At 47.5% G+C, this 18282-nt stretch overlaps 4 non-coding genes and 3 pseudogenes across 4 annotated transcripts; all 7 read right to left on the reverse strand.

Moving 5' to 3' along the window:
* Positions 1-521: 521 nt before the first annotated feature.
* LOC131738842 (U2 spliceosomal RNA) lies at positions 522-654 on the reverse strand (annotated as a pseudogene).
* Positions 655-7684: 7030 nt separating this feature from the next.
* On the reverse strand, positions 7685-7875 carry LOC131738910 (U2 spliceosomal RNA). The gene has a single exon (XR_009330078.1). It is a non-coding gene; the product is annotated as a U2 spliceosomal RNA (small nuclear RNA).
* Positions 7876-8474: 599 nt separating this feature from the next.
* Positions 8475-8665, reverse strand: LOC131738911 (U2 spliceosomal RNA). Its single transcript, XR_009330079.1, has one exon. It is a non-coding gene; the product is annotated as a U2 spliceosomal RNA (small nuclear RNA).
* Positions 8666-9265: 600 nt separating this feature from the next.
* On the reverse strand, positions 9266-9456 carry LOC131738912 (U2 spliceosomal RNA). Its single transcript, XR_009330080.1, has one exon. It is a non-coding gene; the product is annotated as a U2 spliceosomal RNA (small nuclear RNA).
* A 597-nt stretch (positions 9457-10053) lies between these two features.
* Positions 10054-10249, reverse strand: LOC131738402 (U2 spliceosomal RNA). The gene has a single exon (XR_009329945.1). It is a non-coding gene; the product is annotated as a U2 spliceosomal RNA (small nuclear RNA).
* Positions 10250-12412: 2163 nt separating this feature from the next.
* On the reverse strand, positions 12413-12567 carry LOC131738716 (U2 spliceosomal RNA; annotated as a pseudogene).
* A 4724-nt stretch (positions 12568-17291) lies between these two features.
* Positions 17292-17455, reverse strand: LOC131738547 (U2 spliceosomal RNA; annotated as a pseudogene).
* Positions 17456-18282: the final 827 nt, after the last annotated feature.

Genomic DNA, 18282 nt, shown 5'->3' on the forward strand with positions numbered 1-18282 from the left:
CAAACAGACCCCAAAAAAACGGGCTGCTGCTTCCAGAGGGGAAATGTGCAATTTAAGCAGGAGAAAACAAAACAAAGCAAAAACACACACATAACACCAAAAACAAAACATAAACTGGCGGAGTGCGTCTTACAAATAGTCATGCCAAGCTGCTATGCTGTGCAAGGTGCCTTGGGTAACTACAACTGTGCCTCGCTGGCTGGCTGGCTTGCTAAGAAGGTCCTGGCATAGGGACATGTTCCACCACACTTGTCTGGTTAGCTGCATGCTCCCAGGAAACAACCTGCTGCTGTCTACATCATCACCACATGTGAATAAAAGAAAGAAAGACAGCAAGAAAGAAAGAGAGAAAGAAAGAGAGAAAGAGAGAAAGAAAGAGAGAAAGAAAGAAAGAGAGAAAGAAAAAAAAAAGAAGTAAAACGGCGGGAAAACTTGCATCAACACTGGCACTCTCCCTCCAGCAGGGGTAGACAAAATGCTCACAGGAGAGATCCAGATCTGACTTTGACCAACGTTAGAGAAAGGTGTGCACCGTTCCCGGAGGTACTGCAATACCGGGCCGATGCGTGGAGTGGACGGAGCAAGCCCCTGTTCCATCTCCCGATTCCAAAAATCAATTTAATATATGGTCCCCTGATACTCTTTTATTGAGATTTTACATTTTTTACATTTACACCCATTCGTTTTTTCATTCATTTTACATTTCTTTTAAAGATGACATTCATGCATACAGACATACATTTTGTTTTAAAAGCATTTAAAATACATTTAAAAACACCAAGACAATTGTGCTTTGTACATGGTTAAAACAGACACAGATTAAAATCAACATGAAAAAAACCTGTGCTGTTTTAAAAGTGACTGGAAAAAAAGAACCATCTATAAAAAACCAGTGCTTGTGAGGGCCGGGGAGTGCTCTCTAAAAAAGTGAACATAAACCTAGATCTAAAACAGGGACAGGGGAAAAGGGACAGTGTATAAACAGTGAGTTAAAATTCTAAAATTTTAAAACACTTAAAATGTAACTTTTAATAGTTTACATTAAAAATCTTAAAGATACATAAAACAAAACAAAACAAAATCAAATAAAACATTCAAATTAAATCAAAGGTCCATAAAACTGAAACAAAAAGACTACATAAAACCAGGGCACCGTTGAAAAACGGTCATGCCAGCTAAAAAGGGCGGAATGCTGGCATGACAAAATAAATAAAAGGCTTAGCGGTGCCCCGTAGTCCCGCTCCTAGGAGCTAGCGGTTCCAGTTTTTTCCTTTATTCCATCTTCACGTCCTGAAGTCCGGCGATCCTCCACTCCGCGCAGGAGGGTCCGGATGTCCAGAATTACAAAGTCCTTGATAAGAGTTTGTGCCCTTCTGGTCGTGGTGATAGTGTCTAGCTCCTGCTTGTGATAGACACAGACGTTACGGCCTTCCCACAGGATCTGCTTGACAACATTGATGACACGCCAAACGCACTTAGCTGTGCTGGTAGTGATTCCTCCCGCAGGCCCATAGAGCACAGTCTCAGCGGTCATCTTGGCCGTGTCAGCAAACCTGTTTAGGAAGACAGAGACAGAGAGCCAGACACTGCCAGCCACATCACACTCCCAGAAGATATGGGCTGGTGTTTCTCTCTTGCGGCACTTTGCATAGGGGCATGTTTCTACTTGGGCTAGTCCCCTCCTGAACATGAACGCTCGAGTGGGGAGTGCACTGTGGACGGTGTTCCATGCTATATCCTTCTGGACATTACTGAGGCAGCTGTGAGACACATTCTCCCAGATTTTTTGGCTTTGGGTGAGGGAGAAAGTAGCTACTTTTTCAATTTCCTGGGAACCGGCAAGATATTTAGTTACAGCCTTGTATTCCCAGGAGGCCAATTTTGCTTTATCTAAGCCCAATTTATATATAGTGTCCCTTAAGGTTCTATAATACAATGGGGGGTCCCAGGAGTACGGCACGGTGTTATCAATAGTGCAGAGGCCCAAGGCCCTGAGACAGGTGGCAAAATAGAAACGATTCATGTAACATACCTTCCTGTCCAGGGCCTGGATGTTCTTGATAGTTTGCGTGAGCCCCTGCACTCGGGTGAGCTGCACAACGTCCGGGACCCCCTTACCTCCCTTCTTGTCGGCTTTACTCAGAGTGGCTTGTTTTACCCTCTCCATCTTGCTGCCCCAGATAAAGCGGTGGATAATGCGGTCCACCACTTTTTTGGTGGTCCTGTCTGGGGGAAAGATTTTTCCTACATAAGAGAGGATGGGGAACAGTATAGACTTGGTTATTAATACTCTACCCGTCATTGTTAAGGATCTTGTGCTCCATCCGCCAATCTTTTTACGGACCTGGTTAATGGCCGCCGTCCAGCTCTGGGCCCCCGAGCTATTGTTCTCGAAAATGAGGCCCAGAATCTTGATTTTGTCCTTTTTGACAGGGTACATGTCCGACAGTTCCCTATCTACCTGCCAATTTTTAGACACGTAGACTTCGCTCTTGGACTTATTAATCACTGCCCCGGTCGCCGTGCAGTACTTCTCAAGGATATTACTAATCCGAGGTACCGACGATGTGTTGGTGCAAATGAGTGACACATCGTCCATATATGCTGTTGTTTTGACCTGGACCCCGTTGGATCCAGGCAGCTGGAAACCAGTTATATTGGTATCCCTACGAATTGCCTGCAGGAGGGGTTCAATGCACACGACATATAGCAGTGGGGATAGTGGGCAACCCTGTCTGACCCCTGACTGGATAGATATTTTACCAGTCAGGTGCCTGTTCACCAAGACTCGGGTACTAATGTTTGTATATATGGTTTTAACCCACTCCCTAAGTCCAGGAGCGAATTTCATCTGGTCCATCACTTTGTACATATATTCATGGCTTACCCTATCGAACGCCTTCTCCTGGTCAAGGTTGAACAGGCAGAGGGGATGGTTCCGTTCTCTAGAATAAGCCAGAATGTCCCTTGTTAACATTAAAATATCCGTGATGGACCTCCCTGGGACTCCACAAGCCTGGTCGGGGCCAATGACCAAAGGGAGGTGTACTTGTAGCCGGAGCATCAGAGCTTTGGCTAGTATCTTGTAATCCACGCAAAGGAGGCTGATTGGGCGCCAATTCCGTAGATCTTTAACTTCCCCTTTCTTATGAAGGAGAGTAATTACACTCTCCCGCATAGAAGGGCCCAACCGCTTCTCCCTGTAGACCGCTCTGTAGACCTCCGCTAAATGGACTTTTAGCGTGTCCCAAAAAAGATGGTAATACTCACCCGGGATGCCATCTGGACCTGGCGTCTTACCGGTGTTCATGGTCTTAACCGCCTGGGTGAGCTCCTCCAGCGTGAGTTCTGGGTCCTTCTCCTCCTCCTCGTCGTCCCGCACTGAGTCAGGCTCCAACTGGCTCAGGAACCACTCTATCAGGGTGTCATCTGTAGCTTTGATGTTATACAGGTCCCTATAGAAGTTCTCTACCACTTTTTTCACTCCCTCACTATCCTCTACTATCCTCCCCCTGCTGTCGAGCATGGAGGACATCAAGTGCCGCTTCTCCCTCGTTTTCTGGAAGAAGAAGCGAGTACACTTTTCGTCTTCCTCCATTTTTTGCACTTTTGCATTGTGCATGACCTTTCGTTGTTCCTCCCTACAAAGCACTGAAAGATCTAGCTTGGTCTGGGCTATCTCGTCGCTTACAGGGAACCCCCGAAGCTGAAGCAGGCTCAGACGCTGGAGGGCAGCATTCAGGTATTTATATTTGGCTCTCCTTTCTTTTGCTTTCCTCTTGCCTGCTGCTATGAAATAACCCTTAGTTCTGATTTTGACCATCTCCCACCACTCTATAGGGGAGTTGAATAGGTCACGCAAAGTGGTCCACTCAACAAGCCTGCTCTTATAGGCTGCAGCTATGGAGGGGTCATCGAGTAAGGAGGTATTTAATTTCCAGACCCCTGACCCCATCTGGGAGGTCTGAGGGACCTGCAATGTTACCTGCAGGAGCCTATGGTCAGAGAAGAAGACGGCCTGGGTGTCTACTGCCGTCTTCGTAAGGGAGCTGGTATGCAGGACGAGATCTATACGGGAGAAGGAGGTCCCAGATGAGCTCACCCAGGTAAAGGGAGGCACCAGGTCCTTACCTGCATCACACAGGGAGAAATCAGATATTACGGAGGACAAAACTCTACTAGAGCGGTCGTTGCGTGGCCTGCTCTGGTCTACGTCCCTCAGAGCACAATTGAAGTCACCTGACACGATGACGGGTACGTTCCCCAGCAGGAGTGGACGCAGCTGTGGAAAAAATTGAACTCTTTCGTTTTGGTTAGTGGGTGCGTAGACATTGACCAGTCTGAGGGGAGTGTTGTTGTATGTCACATCCACGCTCAGAATTCTACCAGGTTCTACCTCCCTGCTGCTGCGGGAGGTAATAAATGGGTTTTTAAACAGGATACCTACTCTGTCGGCTCTGGCTATGTTGGAGCCCGACCAGAAGGAGTCCCCCAGGGTCCAACTCTCCTTCAGGTCCCTATAATCAGGGCTCGACGAAATACCACACTCCTGCAGAAAGATGAGATCTGCTTTCAAGTTAGCTAGATAGTTTAGTACATCAAATCTTTTTTGTGTCTCCCTGATGCTCCTGACATTAACAGACACACATATCAGGGCCATCAGGGTAGCTAACAAGAAAAGGAGTCGCTGCGTCCACCCCATAGCGACTATGATTGGGAGGTCGGGACACTCTTCCTACTCTTAGCTCTACGCTTGCTTCGAGGGGGCTTGGGCTTATTTGCAACTCCCATCACCCCTGAGAAGGTACTCACTGCTGCCTCGTCCAAGAAGGCACCATCTTTATATGCACAGTACGTGGAGTTGTTTGGGCTATTCAACTCCCCACAAGGTAAGTCTGGTGGAACTTGCTCAGGGCCCCTCGGAACGTGTGGGTCAGCTTTGTCCTGGGGGGGGGTTATGACAGACAGCATTCTTTGGCTGTTACCGTCTGCTGAATTGGAGCTGTTAGCAGACTTCTGGCTTACCGCGTCCAGGGGTATTCCCATGTCCTCCTGTGCTGTATCTAGGAGGACCTCTAGGGGGCCCCTGGTTTTGCCCATACAAGGGAGGGGGTCAAGGATGCTTTGAAGGGAGGCCCTTCGCTTGAAGAGGGTCATTGCTACCGAGGTACTGCTGGTCAGGGAAGGTGTTGACCCCGACCTCTCCCTCGGTGCATTAGTGAACACCTCTTCTGCGAGGTGTGCTAGGGTTTGTGCCAACGACTGGGAAGGCTGGCTGGGGATGCCCTGGCTGGCTGCTACCTGCCCACTAGACGGCAGTGTAGCCGTCCCACTCGCCTCCGTCTCTGCCTGCGAGGGCAAGACTGGGGACTTTGTGTGGACATTATCTGGTTTTGGATCTATGGGGGCCACCTGCAACTTGCTGTCTTTGATCTTGATCTTCTTTCTTTTCCCCCCATCGTCTCTACCCTTTCTTTTCCCCACCCTCTGCTGGTTCTTCATTCCCTTCCCCTCCTTTTCACTCTCACTTTCACTGTCGCTTTCGCTTTCCTCCCCCACGGACTCAATCCTTATGGCGTCATAACGAGAGCCGAGGGGGAGTGCTGGCTCTGAGAGGGCCCTACTCAGGGGGGGGCGCTGCTGGGTCCGGGCTCCCTCCCTGCCTCGTGTTCTGTATCAGAGGAGCTACTGGAGGAGCTAGTGGAGTAGCTGTTGTACTCTCTCTCTGGGCTGGGGGAAGGGGTCCTCGTAAAACGGGACATGTCTCGGGGGCGGGGGGGTGAGGGGGGTGCTGGTGATGATGGTGGTGCTGGAGTCTGGGTTTTGGATACTGTTGGTGGTGATGTGGACTGATCTTTGTTATTTGTTCCCTCTTCCTGCTCAGGCCTAGGCTTGTTCGTATTTGCCTTGCTGGCTCTGGCCATGTTGGCATAGGAAGAGGGGCAGTCCTTAAACAGGTGCCCCTTCTTTCCACACAAATTGCACTGCCTCTCTTCTCTGCAGTGGCTGGTCTCGTGGGGGGCGCCGCAGTTCCTGCACTTGACTACAGTACATGCGGCCGCCAGGTGTCCTAATTCCCCACATTTCCTGCAGAGTTTTGGCATCCCATTATAGAATACCAGCCCTCTGTTGGGCCCTAACACTATGGAGTTTGGAATGTGGCGGACGCCTCCAATGCCCGATGGATCAACATTAAGGCGTACCAGCCACTTTCTGGCTCCTGTCCAAACCCCATCTTCGTCTGTAATTTTCCTCCCTTCTGATGACACCCTCCCATAGCGGTTAAGCCATGTTGTAATATCATAGTCGCTAACAGCCTCATTGAAAAATTGGACAGTAACAACTTTCATTTCTCTGTCTGTCAGTGCATCCACACAAAATTCTTTGTATGGAGCGAGATATTTATTCTCCCCCCAAAAGGACCACATTTCTTGTAACTTTTGGGGGTTCCTAAAACTGACCTCAAACACTTCCTTAAGCCCTGGCAATTTCACCAAACAATTCAAGTCAGAAGGGGAAAAACCCATACCCCTCTGAAGAATGGTCCGGCTGAACTCCAGTCTCGTCAGTCCTGGTTCCGTTTCATCTTGCTTGTTTCTTGTGAAGCGCACCGCATTGTGCCTCCTGGTTTCCTGGGTTGGCCGGAACGCCATCCTTCAGCTGGCTCCTCCGATTGGGGTGGGAGAAGCCTCTGGACGTCCGGGTTGTCTCTCTCTACGGAAAAGAGACAACGTAAGCAGCAAATCTGGGCAGTTGAAGGAACTATTACTTTAGTCCCTGAGGAGATGGTCGCCTCGCAAGAGGGACCCCCTCCCCAGGTGAACGGTGTCCTTCCCTGGTGGAGTAGGGGGCGCTGCTTGGCACCGAGACCACGTAGGAAGAATCGTGGCTGTGACGCCTCCTCGGGGTCCGGGGCCGCCCTCTGCTCCTCCCAGATGGCGCCCTCTGCTGGGCGCCTGCTGCTCTCTCGGTCTGGATCTCGATTACAATCAAGGGCTGGGGATGAGGTCGTCTAGGTCATCAAAGGGTCCTCAAAGGTCGTCTGGATGGTAGGTCCTCCTTCTCTCTAACTCCAGGAACGTCTGGAAAAGCCGGAACCGCCTGAAAAAGAAAAAAACGGGAACCGCCTGAAAAAGAAAAAACTGCTCTCAACAGTCAACAAAATCTTGAAAGACCCTCGGCCTGGATTGGGCAAGCCAAAACCAGACTGAGCATTAGTCTTCCAAAAAGTTGCCGAGCTGAAGAAAGCCAGTCAAAAATAAAAAAAATTCTGTTCCTCCTCACCCGAACAAACCTCTCACAGACCCTCGGAGGGAGCGGGCAATGCCACTACCCTCTAAGCCTTAGTCTTAGAAAGATTTATTCGAACTGAAGAGAAGCCAGAGTATATGGCTGGCTAAGAAGGACCTGGCATAGGGACATGTTCCACCACACTTGTCTGGTTAGCTGCATGCTCCCAGGAAACAAACTGCTGCTGTCTACATCATCACCACATGTGAATAAAAGAAAGAAAGACAGCAAGAAAGAAAGAGAGAAAGAAAGAGAAAGAAAGAAAGAGAGAAAGAAAAAAAAAAGAAGTAAAACGGCGGGAAAACTTGCATCAACACTGGCACTCTCCCTCCAGCAGGGGTAGACAAAATGCTCACAGGAGAGATCCAGATCTGACTTTGACCAACGTTAGAGAAAGGTGTGCACCGTTCCCGGAGGTACTGCAATACCGGGCCGATGCGTGGAGTGGACGGAGCAAGCCCCTGTTCCATCTCCCGATTCCAAAAATCAATTTAATATATGGTCCCCTGATAGGGGACGTATCAGATATTAAACTGATAAGAACAGATACTACACTTGATCTTAGCCAAAAGGCCGAGAAGCGATGGCGACTTGGCCCTTGCCCGGGGCCCCCCAGCCCGGACGGCACAGGGGGATTCAAAGGTGGGTGCAAAATTCCAAGCACAAGCAGACCCCCAAAAAACGGGCTGCTGCTTCCAGAGGGGAAATGTGCAATTTAAGCAGGAGAAAACAAAACAAAGCAAAAACACACACATAACACCAAAAACAAAACATAAACTGGCGGAGTGCGTCTTACAAATAGTCATGCCAAGCTGCTATGCTGTGCAAGGTGCCTTGGGTAACTACAACTGTGCCTCGCTGGCTGGCTGGCTTGCTAAGAAGGTCCTGGCATAGGGACATGTTCCACCACACTTGTCTGGTTAGCTGCATGCTCCCAGGAAACAACCTGCTGCTGTCTACATCATCACCACATGTGAATAAAAGAAAGAAAGACAGCAAGAAAGAAAGAGAGAAAGAAAGAGAGAAAGAGAGAAAGAAAGAGAGAAAGAAAGAAAGAGAGAAAGAAAAAAAAAAGAAGTAAAACGGCGGGAAAACTTGCATCAACACTGGCACTCTCCCTCCAGCAGGGGTAGACAAAATGCTCACAGGAGAGATCCAGATCTGACTTTGACCAACGTTAGAGAAAGGTGTGCACCGTTCCCGGAGGTACTGCAATACCGGGCCGATGCGTGGAGTGGACGGAGCAAGCCCCTGTTCCATCTCCCGATTCCAAAAATCAATTTAATATATGGTCCCCTGATAGGGGACGTATCAGATATTAAACTGATAAGAACAGATACTACACTTGATCTTAGCCAAAAGGCCGAGAAGCGATGGCGACTTGGCCCTTGCCCGGGGCCCCCCAGCCCGGACGGCACAGGGGGATTCAAAGGTGGGTGCAAAATTCCATGCACAAGCAGACCCCCAAAAAACGGGCTGCTGCTTCCAGAGGGGAAATGTGCAATTTAAGCAGGAGAAAACAAAACAAAGCAAAAACACACACATAACACCAAAAACAAAACATAAACTGGCGGAGTGCGTCTTACAAATAGTCATGCCAAGCTGCTATGCTGTGCAAGGTGCCTTGGGTAACTACAACTGTGCCTCGCTGGCTGGCTGGCTTGCTAAGAAGGTACTGGCATAGGGACATGTTCCACCACACTTGTCTGGTTAGCTGCATGCTCCCAGGAAACAACCTGCTGCTGTCTACATCATCACCACATGTGAATAAAAGAAAGAAAGACAGCAAGAAAGAAAGAGAGAAAGAAAGAGAGAAAGAGAGAAAGAAAGAGAGAAAGAAAGAAAGAGAGAAAGAAAAAAAAAAAGAAGTAAAACGGCGGGAAAACTTGCATCAACACTGGCACTCTCCCTCCAGCAGGGGTAGACAAAATGCTCACAGGAGAGATCCAGATCTGACTTTGACCAACGTTAGAGAAAGGTGTGCACCGTTCCCGGAGGTACTGCAATACCGGGCCGATGCGTGGAGTGGACGGAGCAAGCCCCTGTTCCATCTCCCGATTCCAAAAATCAATTTAATATATGGTCCCCTGATAGGGGACGTATCAGATATTAAACTGATAAGAACAGATACTACACTTGATCTTAGCCAAAAGGCCGAGAAGCGATGGCGACTTGGCCCTTGCCCGGGGCCCCCCAGCCCGGACGGCACAGGGGGATTCAAAGGTGGGTGCAAAATTTCAAGCACAAGCAGACCCCAAAAAAACGGGCTGCTGCTTCCAGAGGGGAAATGTGCAATTTAAGCAGGAGAAAACAAAACAAAGCAAAAACACACACATAACACCAAAAACAAAACATAAACTGGCGGAGTGCGTCTTACAAATAGTCATGCCAAGCTGCTATGCTGTGCAAGGTGCCTTGGGTAACTACAACTGTGCCTCGCTGGCTGGCTGGCTTGCTAAGAAGGTCCTGGCATAGGGACATGTTCCACCACACTTGTCTGGTTAGCTGCATGCTCCCAGGAAACAACCTGCTGCTGTCTACATCATCACCACATGTGAATAAAAGAAAGAAAGACAGCAAGAAAGAAAGAGAGAAAGAAAGAGAGAAAGAGAGAAAGAAAGAGAGAAAGAAAGAAAGAGAGAAAGAAAAAAAAGAAGTAAAACGGCGGGAAAACTTGCATCAACACTGGCACTCTCCCTCCAGCAGGGGTAGACAAAATGCTCACAGGAGAGATCCAGATCTGACTTTGACCAACGTTAGAGAAAGGTGTGCACCGTTCCCGGAGGTACTGCAATACCGGGTCGATGCGTGGAGTGGACGGAGCAAGCCCCTGTTCCATCTCCCGATTCCAAAAATCAATTTAATATATGGTCCCCTGATAGGGGACGTATCAGATATTAAACTGATAAGAACAGATTTTTTTTTTTTTTAAATTTTAATCAAATACTCAAAAAAATACATCAATTTCTCACAAATAATACATCAAAATCAAATACTCAAAAACACGTCAATTTCTCAAAAACAATACTAAAAAAAACCCTCAATTTCTCAAAAACGATACATCAAAATCATCATCATATTCAACTCAAACTCGAACTAAAGCTTTTTCTCATTTTCCAACTCAATCCTTTTTTTGGCTTTCTTTAAAGCCTCTTCCGCCTTCCACCGTGCATGCAACAATACTCTTTGTCTCTCCTCCTCATATCTTCTCCACTCTTGTTCAGAAATCCTACCCTTCCTCATCCTCTCCTTCCACGCCAACAACTCCGCAAACTCCTTAGCACAAAACATCTTCATTATATATTCTTCTGAAGACATTCCTTCCTCCCTTCCACTGTCCATGGTTTCTGACTCTCCTTTCTTTTTTCTTTTCTCCTCCTCTTCCTCCACACTCTTTGCCCAACTTGAGCTTGCTGTTGCCCCTTCCTCATCCACTTTCCTCTTTCTCTGAACACCCTCCACCCCCTCCATGGAATCATCCACGGAGGAGCCGGAACCTTCCGAGGACTTCTGTTGGCTGTTCTGCATACTGCTGCCTCTCTTTTTCTCCGCCTCCCTGTTCGACTCTCCTCCCCTTTCTTTTGTCCCTTCTGAACCAGAGTTTCCCGCCATTCCGCCCCCTTCTTTGGAAGCTCCACCCCCAACACTTTCTCCTTTGTTCTTCTCATTGTCCTTTTTCTCTGGTTTTTCCCCTTTCTCTGTCTTCTTTTGCTTTGCTTCTTCTTTTTCCTTTCCTCCGTGTCCCGCCGCCTGAGCATAACTCCTCGCACTCTCAGGGCAATCTCTGTAGACATGCTCCTTGGAGCCACAGAGATTGCATATAGTCCCACTGGGGCAATCCCTGGATACATGGCCTATTTGGCTACAGTTCTTACAAACTACCTCCTCACAATCTGCTGCAAGATGACCTCCTCTGTTACATTTGTAACACACCTTTGGCTGTCCTCTGTAAAACACAGTCCCCCTCACCGATCCAATCATCAGGTCAGGTCGGATGTGAATCATCCTCCCCTCCCTGACGTGCAGTTTAGCCATATATTTCCACACTCCATTCCAAATCCTCTCACTGTCCATCATTTTAACAGGTAACTCACTCTTAAGTTCCAGGCTCCTCTTCAACCTCGTAGAGATGTCCTCCACCGGCAGAAAAGGGCAGGCCATTGAAACAAAAACTGTCCTCCAGTCCATAAGAAACATAGGCTCAATGTTAAAAACACTGGCCGGCAGCTTCTCCTTGTTGTCCTCAAAGGTCTTCACTGCCTTCCAACAATCCTCTTCTTTATTCAAGGTCAGATCGAAACTCCCTTTTGCAACACTGTCCTTCAAACACAATACATCTTCAGCCTTCAGTTTAAATAGACCAAACACGATCTCCAAAACAAATTTCCGTCTCCCCCACAGCCCTGTCAGATTCTTCAACTGGAGCCTCAGGGTGTTCCTTGCTCTTGGACCTTCTTCTTCCATCTCGTCAGTAATATTCCTTCCAGCTCACGCTTTCCAGATCGATTACCTTCGCCTTCTCAAAGACACTTGATCGGAGCCAAGAGGCCGAGAAGCGATGGCAACTTGGCCCTTGCCCGGGGCCCCCCAGCCCGGACGGCACAGGGGGATATAAAGGTGGGTGTAAAATTTCAAGCACAAGCAGACCCCAAAAAAACGGGCTGCTGCTTCCAGAGGGGAAATGTGCAATTTAAGCAGGAGAAAACAAAACAAAGCAAAAACACACACATAACACCAAAAACAAAACATAAACTGGCGGAGTGCGTCTTACAAATAGTCATGCCAAGCTGCTATGCTGTGCAAGGTGCCTTGGGTAACTACAACTGTGCCTCGCTGGCTGGCTGGCTTGCTAAGAAGGTCCTGGCATAGGGACATGTTCCACCACACTTGTCTGGTTAGCTGCATGCTCCCAGGAAACAACCTGCTGCTGTCTACATCATCACCACATGTGAATAAAAGAAAGAAAGACAGCAAGAAAGAAAGAGAGAAAGAAAGAGAGAAAGAAAAAAAAAGAAGTAAAACGGCGGGAAAACTTGCATCAACACTGGCACTCTCCCTCCAGCAGGGGTAGACAAAATGCTCACAGGAGAGATCCAGATCTGACTTTGACCAACGTTAGAGAAAGGTGTGCACCGTTCCCGGAGGTACTGCAATACCGGGCCGATGCGTGGAGTGGACGGAGCAAGCCCCTGTTCCATCTCCCGATTCCAAAAATCAATTTAATATATGGTCCCCTGATAGGGGACGTATCAGATATTAATACTCTTTTATTGAGATTTTACATTTTTTTACATTTACACCCATTCGTTTTTTCATTCATTTTACATTTCTTTTAAAGATGACATTCATGCATACAGACATACATTTTGTTTTAAAAGCATTTAAAATACATTTAAAAACACCAAGACAATTGTGCTTTGTACATGGTTAAAACAGACACAGATTAAAATCAACATGAAAAAAACCTGTGCTGTTTTAAAAGTGACTGGAAAAAAAGAACCATCTATAAAAAACCAGTGCTTGTGAGGGCCGGGGAGTGCTCTCTAAAAGGTTCAAAAGTGAACATAAAACTAGATCTAAAACAGGGACAGGGGAAAAGGGACAGTGTATAAAACAGTGAGTTAAAATTCTAAAATTTTAAAACACTTAAAATGTAACTTTTAATAGTTTACATTAAAAATCTTAAAGATACATAAAACAAAACAAAACAAAATCAAATAAAACATTCAACGTAAATCAAATAAAAGTCCATAAAACTGAAACAAAAGACTACATAAAACCAGGGCACCGTTGAAAAACGGTCATGCCAGCTAAAAAGGGCGGAATGCTGGCATGACAAAATAAATAAAAGGCTTAGCGGTGCCCCGTAGTCCCGCTCCTAGGAGCTAGCGGTTCCAGTTTTTTCCTTTATTCCATCTTCACGTCCTGAAGTCCGGCGATCCTCCACTCCGCGCAGGCCTTGTCCTTCCCGAGGGTCCGGATGTCCAGAATTACAAAGTCCTTGATAAGAGTTTGTGCCCTTCTGGTCGTGGTGATAGTGTCTAGCTCCTGCTTGTGATAGACACAGACGTTACGGCCTTCCCACAGGATCTGCTTGACAACATTGATGACACGCCAAACACACTTAGCTGTGCTGGTAGTGATTCCTCCCGCAGGCCCATAGAGCACAGTCTCAGCGGTCATCTTGGCCGTGTCAGCAAACCTGTTTAGGAAGACAGAGACAGAGAGCCAGACACTGCCAGCCACATCACATTCCCAGAAGATATGGGCTGGTGTTTCTCTCTTGCGGCACTTTGCATAGGGGCATGTTTCTACTTGGGCTAGTCCCCTCCTGAACATGAACGCTCGAGTGGGGAGTGCACTGTGGACGGTGTTCCATGCTATATCCTTCTGGACATTACTGAGGCAGCTGTGAGACACATTCTCCCAGATTTTTTGGCTTTGGGTGAGGGAGAAAGTAGCTACTTTTTCAATTTCCTGGGAACCGGCAAGATATTTAGTTACAGCCTTGTATTCCCAGGAGGCCAATTTTGCTTTATCTAAGCCCAATTTATATATAGTGTCCCTTAAGGTTCTATAATACAATGGGGGGTCCCAGGAGTACGGCACGGTGTTATCAATAGTGCAGAGGCCCAAGGCCCTGAGACAGGTGGCAAAATAGAAACGATTCATGTAACATACCTTCCTGTCCAGGGCCTGGATGTTCTTGATAGTTTGCGTGAGCCCCTGCACTCGGGTGAGCTGCACAACGTCCGGGACCCCCTTACCTCCCTTCTTGTCGGCTTTACTCAGAGTGGCTCGCTTTACCCTCTCCATCTTGCTGCCCCAGATAAAGCGGTGGATAATGCGGTCCACCACTTTTTTGGTGGTCCTGTCTGGGGGAAAGATTTTTCCTACATAAGAGAGGATGGGGAACAGTATAGACTTGGTTATTAATACTCTACCCGTCATTGTTAAGGATCTTGTGCTCCATCCGCCAATCTTTTTACGGACCTGGTTAATGGCCGCCGTCCAGCTCTGGGCCCCCGAGCTATTGTTCTCGAAAATGAGGCCCAGAATCTTGATTTTGTCCTTTTTGACAGGGTACATGTCCGACAGTTCCCTATCTACCTGCCAATTTTTAGACACGTAGACTTCGCTCTTGGACTTATTAATCACTGCCCCGGTCGCCGTGCAGTACTTCTCAAGGATATTACTAATCCGAGGTACCGACGATGTGTTGGTGCAAATGAGTGACACATCGTCCATATATGCTGTTGTTTTGACCTGGACCCCGTTGGATCCAGGCAGCTGGAAACCAGTTATATTGGTATCCCTACGAATTGCCTGCAGGAGGGGTTCAATGCACACGACATATATCAGTGGGGATAGTGGGCAACCCTGTCTGACCCCTGACTGGATAGATATTTTACCAGTCAGGTGCCTGTTCACCAAGACTCGGGTACTAATGTTTGTATATATGGTTTTAACCCACTCCCTAAGTCCAGGAGCGAATTTCATCTGGTCCATCACTTTGTACATATATTCATGGCTTACCCTATCGAACGCCTTCTCCTGGTCAAGGTTGAACAGGCAGAGGGGATGGTTCCGTTCTCTAGAATAAGCCAGAATGTCCCTTGTTAACATTAAAATATCCGTGATGGACCTCCCTGGGACGCCACAAGCCTGGTCGGGGCCAATGACCAAAGGGAGGTGTACTTGTAGCCGGAGCATCAGAGCTTTGGCTAGTATCTTGTAATCCACGCAAAGGAGGCTGATCGGGCGCCAATTCCGTAGATCTTTAACTTCCCCTTTCTTATGAAGGAGAGTAATTACACTCTCCCGCATAGAAGGGCCCAACCGCTTCTCCCTGTAGACCGCTCTGTATACCTCCGCTAAATGGACTTTTAGCGTGTCCCAAAAAAGATGGTAATACTCACCCGGGATGCCATCTGGACCTGGCGTCTTACCGGTGTTCATGGTCTTAACCGCCTGAGTGAGCTCCTCCAGCGTGAGTTCTGGGTCCTTCTCCTCCTCCTCCTCGTCCCGCACTGAGTCAGGCTCCAACTGGCTCAGGAACCACTCTATCAGGGTGTCATCTGTAGCTTTGATGTTATACAGGTCCCTATAGAAGTTCTCTACCACTTTTTTCACTCCCTCACTATCCTCTACTATCCTCCCCCTGCTGTCGAGCATGGAGGACATCAAGTGCCGCTTCTCCCTCGTTTTCTGGAAGAAGAAGCGAGTACACTTTTCGTCTTCCTCCATTTTTTGCACTTTTGCATTGTGCATGACCTTTCGTTGTTCCTCCCTACAAAGCACTGAAAGATCTAGCTTGGTCTGGGCTATCTCGTCGCTTACAGGGAACCCCCGAAGCTGAAGCAGGCTCAGACGCTGGAGGGCAGCATTCAGGTATTTATATTTGGCCCTCCTTTCTTTTGCTTTCCTCTTGCCTGCTGCTATGAAATAACCCTTAGTTCTCATTTTGACCATCTCCCACCACTCTATAGGGGAGTTGAATAGGTCACGCAAAGTGGTCCACTCAACAAGCCTGCTCTTATAGGCTGCAGCTATGGAGGGGTCATCGAGTAAGGAGGTGTTTAATTTCCAGACCCCTGACCCCATCTGGGAGGTCTGAGGGACCTGCAATGTTACCTGCAGGAGCCTATGGTCAGAGAAGAAGACGGCCTGGGTGTCTACTGCCGTCTTCGTAAGGGAGCTGGTATGCAGGACGAGATCTATACGGGAGAAGGAGGTCCCAGATGAGCTCACCCAGGTAAAGGGAGGCACCAGGTCCTTACCTGCATCACACAGGGAGAAATCAGATATTACGGAGGACAAAACTCTACTAGAGCGGTCGTTGCGTGGCCTGCTCCGGTCTACGTCCCTCAGAGCACAATTGAAGTCACCTGACACGATGACGGGTACGTTCCCCAGCAGGAGTGGACGCAGCTGTGGAAAAAATTGAACTCTTTCGTTTTGGTTAGTGGGTGCGTAGACATTGACCAGTCTGAGGGGAGTGTTGTTGTATGTCACATCCACGCTCAGAATTCTACCAGGTTCTACCTCCCTGCTGCTGCGGGAGGTAATAAATGGGTTTTTAAACAGGATACCTACTCCGTCGGCTCTGGCTATGTTGGAGCCCGACCAGAAGGAGTCCCCCAGGGTCCAACTCTCCTTCAGGTCCCTATAATCAGGGCTCGACGAAATACCACACTCCTGCAGAAAGATGAGATCTGCTTTCAAGTTAGCTAGATAGTTTAGTACATCAAATCTTTTTTGTGTCTCCCTGATGCTCCTGACATTAACAGACACACATATCAGGGCCATCAGGGTAGCTAACAAGAAAAGGAGTCGCTGCGTCCACCCCATAGCGACTATGATTGGGAGGTCGGGACACTCTTCCTACTCTTAGCTCTACGCTTGCTTCGAGGGGGCTTGGGCTTATTTGCAACTCCCATCACCCCTGAGAAGGTACTCACTGCTGCCTCGTCCAAGAAGGCACCGTCTTTATATGCACAGTACGTGGAGTTGTTGGGGCTATTCAACTCCCCACAAGGTAAGTCTGGTGGAACTTGCTCAGGGCCCCTCGGAACGTGTGGGTCAGCTTTGTCCTGGGGGGGGGGTTAGTGGCAATGCCACTACCCTCTAAACCTTAGTCTTAGAAAGATTTATTCGAACTGAAGAGAAGCCAGAGTATATGGCTGGCTAAGAAGGACCTGGCATAGGGACATGTTCCACCACACTTGTCTGGTTAGCTGCATGCTCCCAGGAAACAAACTGCTGCTGTCTACATCATCACCACATGTGAATAAAAGAAAGAAAGACAGCAAGAAAGAAAGAGAGAAAGAAAGAGAGAAAGAGAGAAAGAAAGAGAGAAAGAAAGAAAGAGAGAGAGAAAGAAAAAAAAAAGAAGTAAAACGGCGGGAAAACTTGCATCAACACTGGCACTCTCCCTCCAGCAGGGGTAGACAAAATGCTCACAGGAGAGATCCAGATCTGACTTTGACCAACGTTAGAGAAAGGTGTGCACCGTTCCCGGAGGTACTGCAATACCGGGCCCATGCGTGGAGTAGCAAGCCCCTGTTCCATCTCCCGATTCCAAAAATCAATTTAATATATGGTCCCCTGATAGGGGACGTATCAGATATTAAACTGATAAGAACAGATACTCCTTTATTGAGATTTTACATTTTTTACATTTACACCCATTCGTTTTTTTCATTCATTTTACATTTCTTTTAAAGATGACATTCATGCATACAGACATACATTTTGTTTTAAAAGCATTTAAAATACATTTAAAAACACCAAGACAATTGTGCTTTGTACATGGTTAAAACAGACACAGATTAAAATCAACATGAAAAAAACCTGTGCTGCTTTAAAAGTGACTGGAAAAAAAGAACCATCTATAAAAAACCAGTGTTTGTGAGGGCCGGGGAGTGCTCTCTAAAAAAGTTCAAAAGTGAACATAAAACTAGATCTAAAACAGGGACAGGGGAAAAGGGACAGTGTATAGAACAGTGAGTTAAAATTCTAAAATTTTAAAACACTTAAAATGTAACTTTTAATAGTTTACATTAAAAATCTTAAGATACATAAAACAAAACAAAACAAAATCAAATAAAACATTCAACGTAAATCAAATAAAAGTCCATAAAACTGAAACAAAAGACTACATAAAACCAGGGCACCGTTGAAAAACGGTCATGCCAGCTAAAAAGGGCGGAATGCTGGCATGACAAAATAAATAAAAGGCTTAGCGGTGCCCCGTAGTCCCGCTCCTAGGAGCTAGCGGTTCCAGTTTTTTCCTTTATTCCATCTTCACGTCCTGAAGTCCGGCGATCCTCCACTCCGCGCAGGCCTTGTCCTTCCCGAGGGTCCGGATGTCCAGAATTACAAAGTCCTTGATAAGAGTTTGTGCCCTTCTGGTCGTGGTGATAGTGTCTAGCTCCTGCTTGTGATAGACACAGACGTTACGGCCTTCCCACAGGATCTGCTTGACAACAT

This window comes from Acipenser ruthenus, chromosome 10 (assembly GCF_902713425.1).
Source record: "Acipenser ruthenus chromosome 10, fAciRut3.2 maternal haplotype, whole genome shotgun sequence".
NCBI classification, from domain to species: Eukaryota; Metazoa; Chordata; class Actinopteri; order Acipenseriformes; family Acipenseridae; genus Acipenser; species Acipenser ruthenus.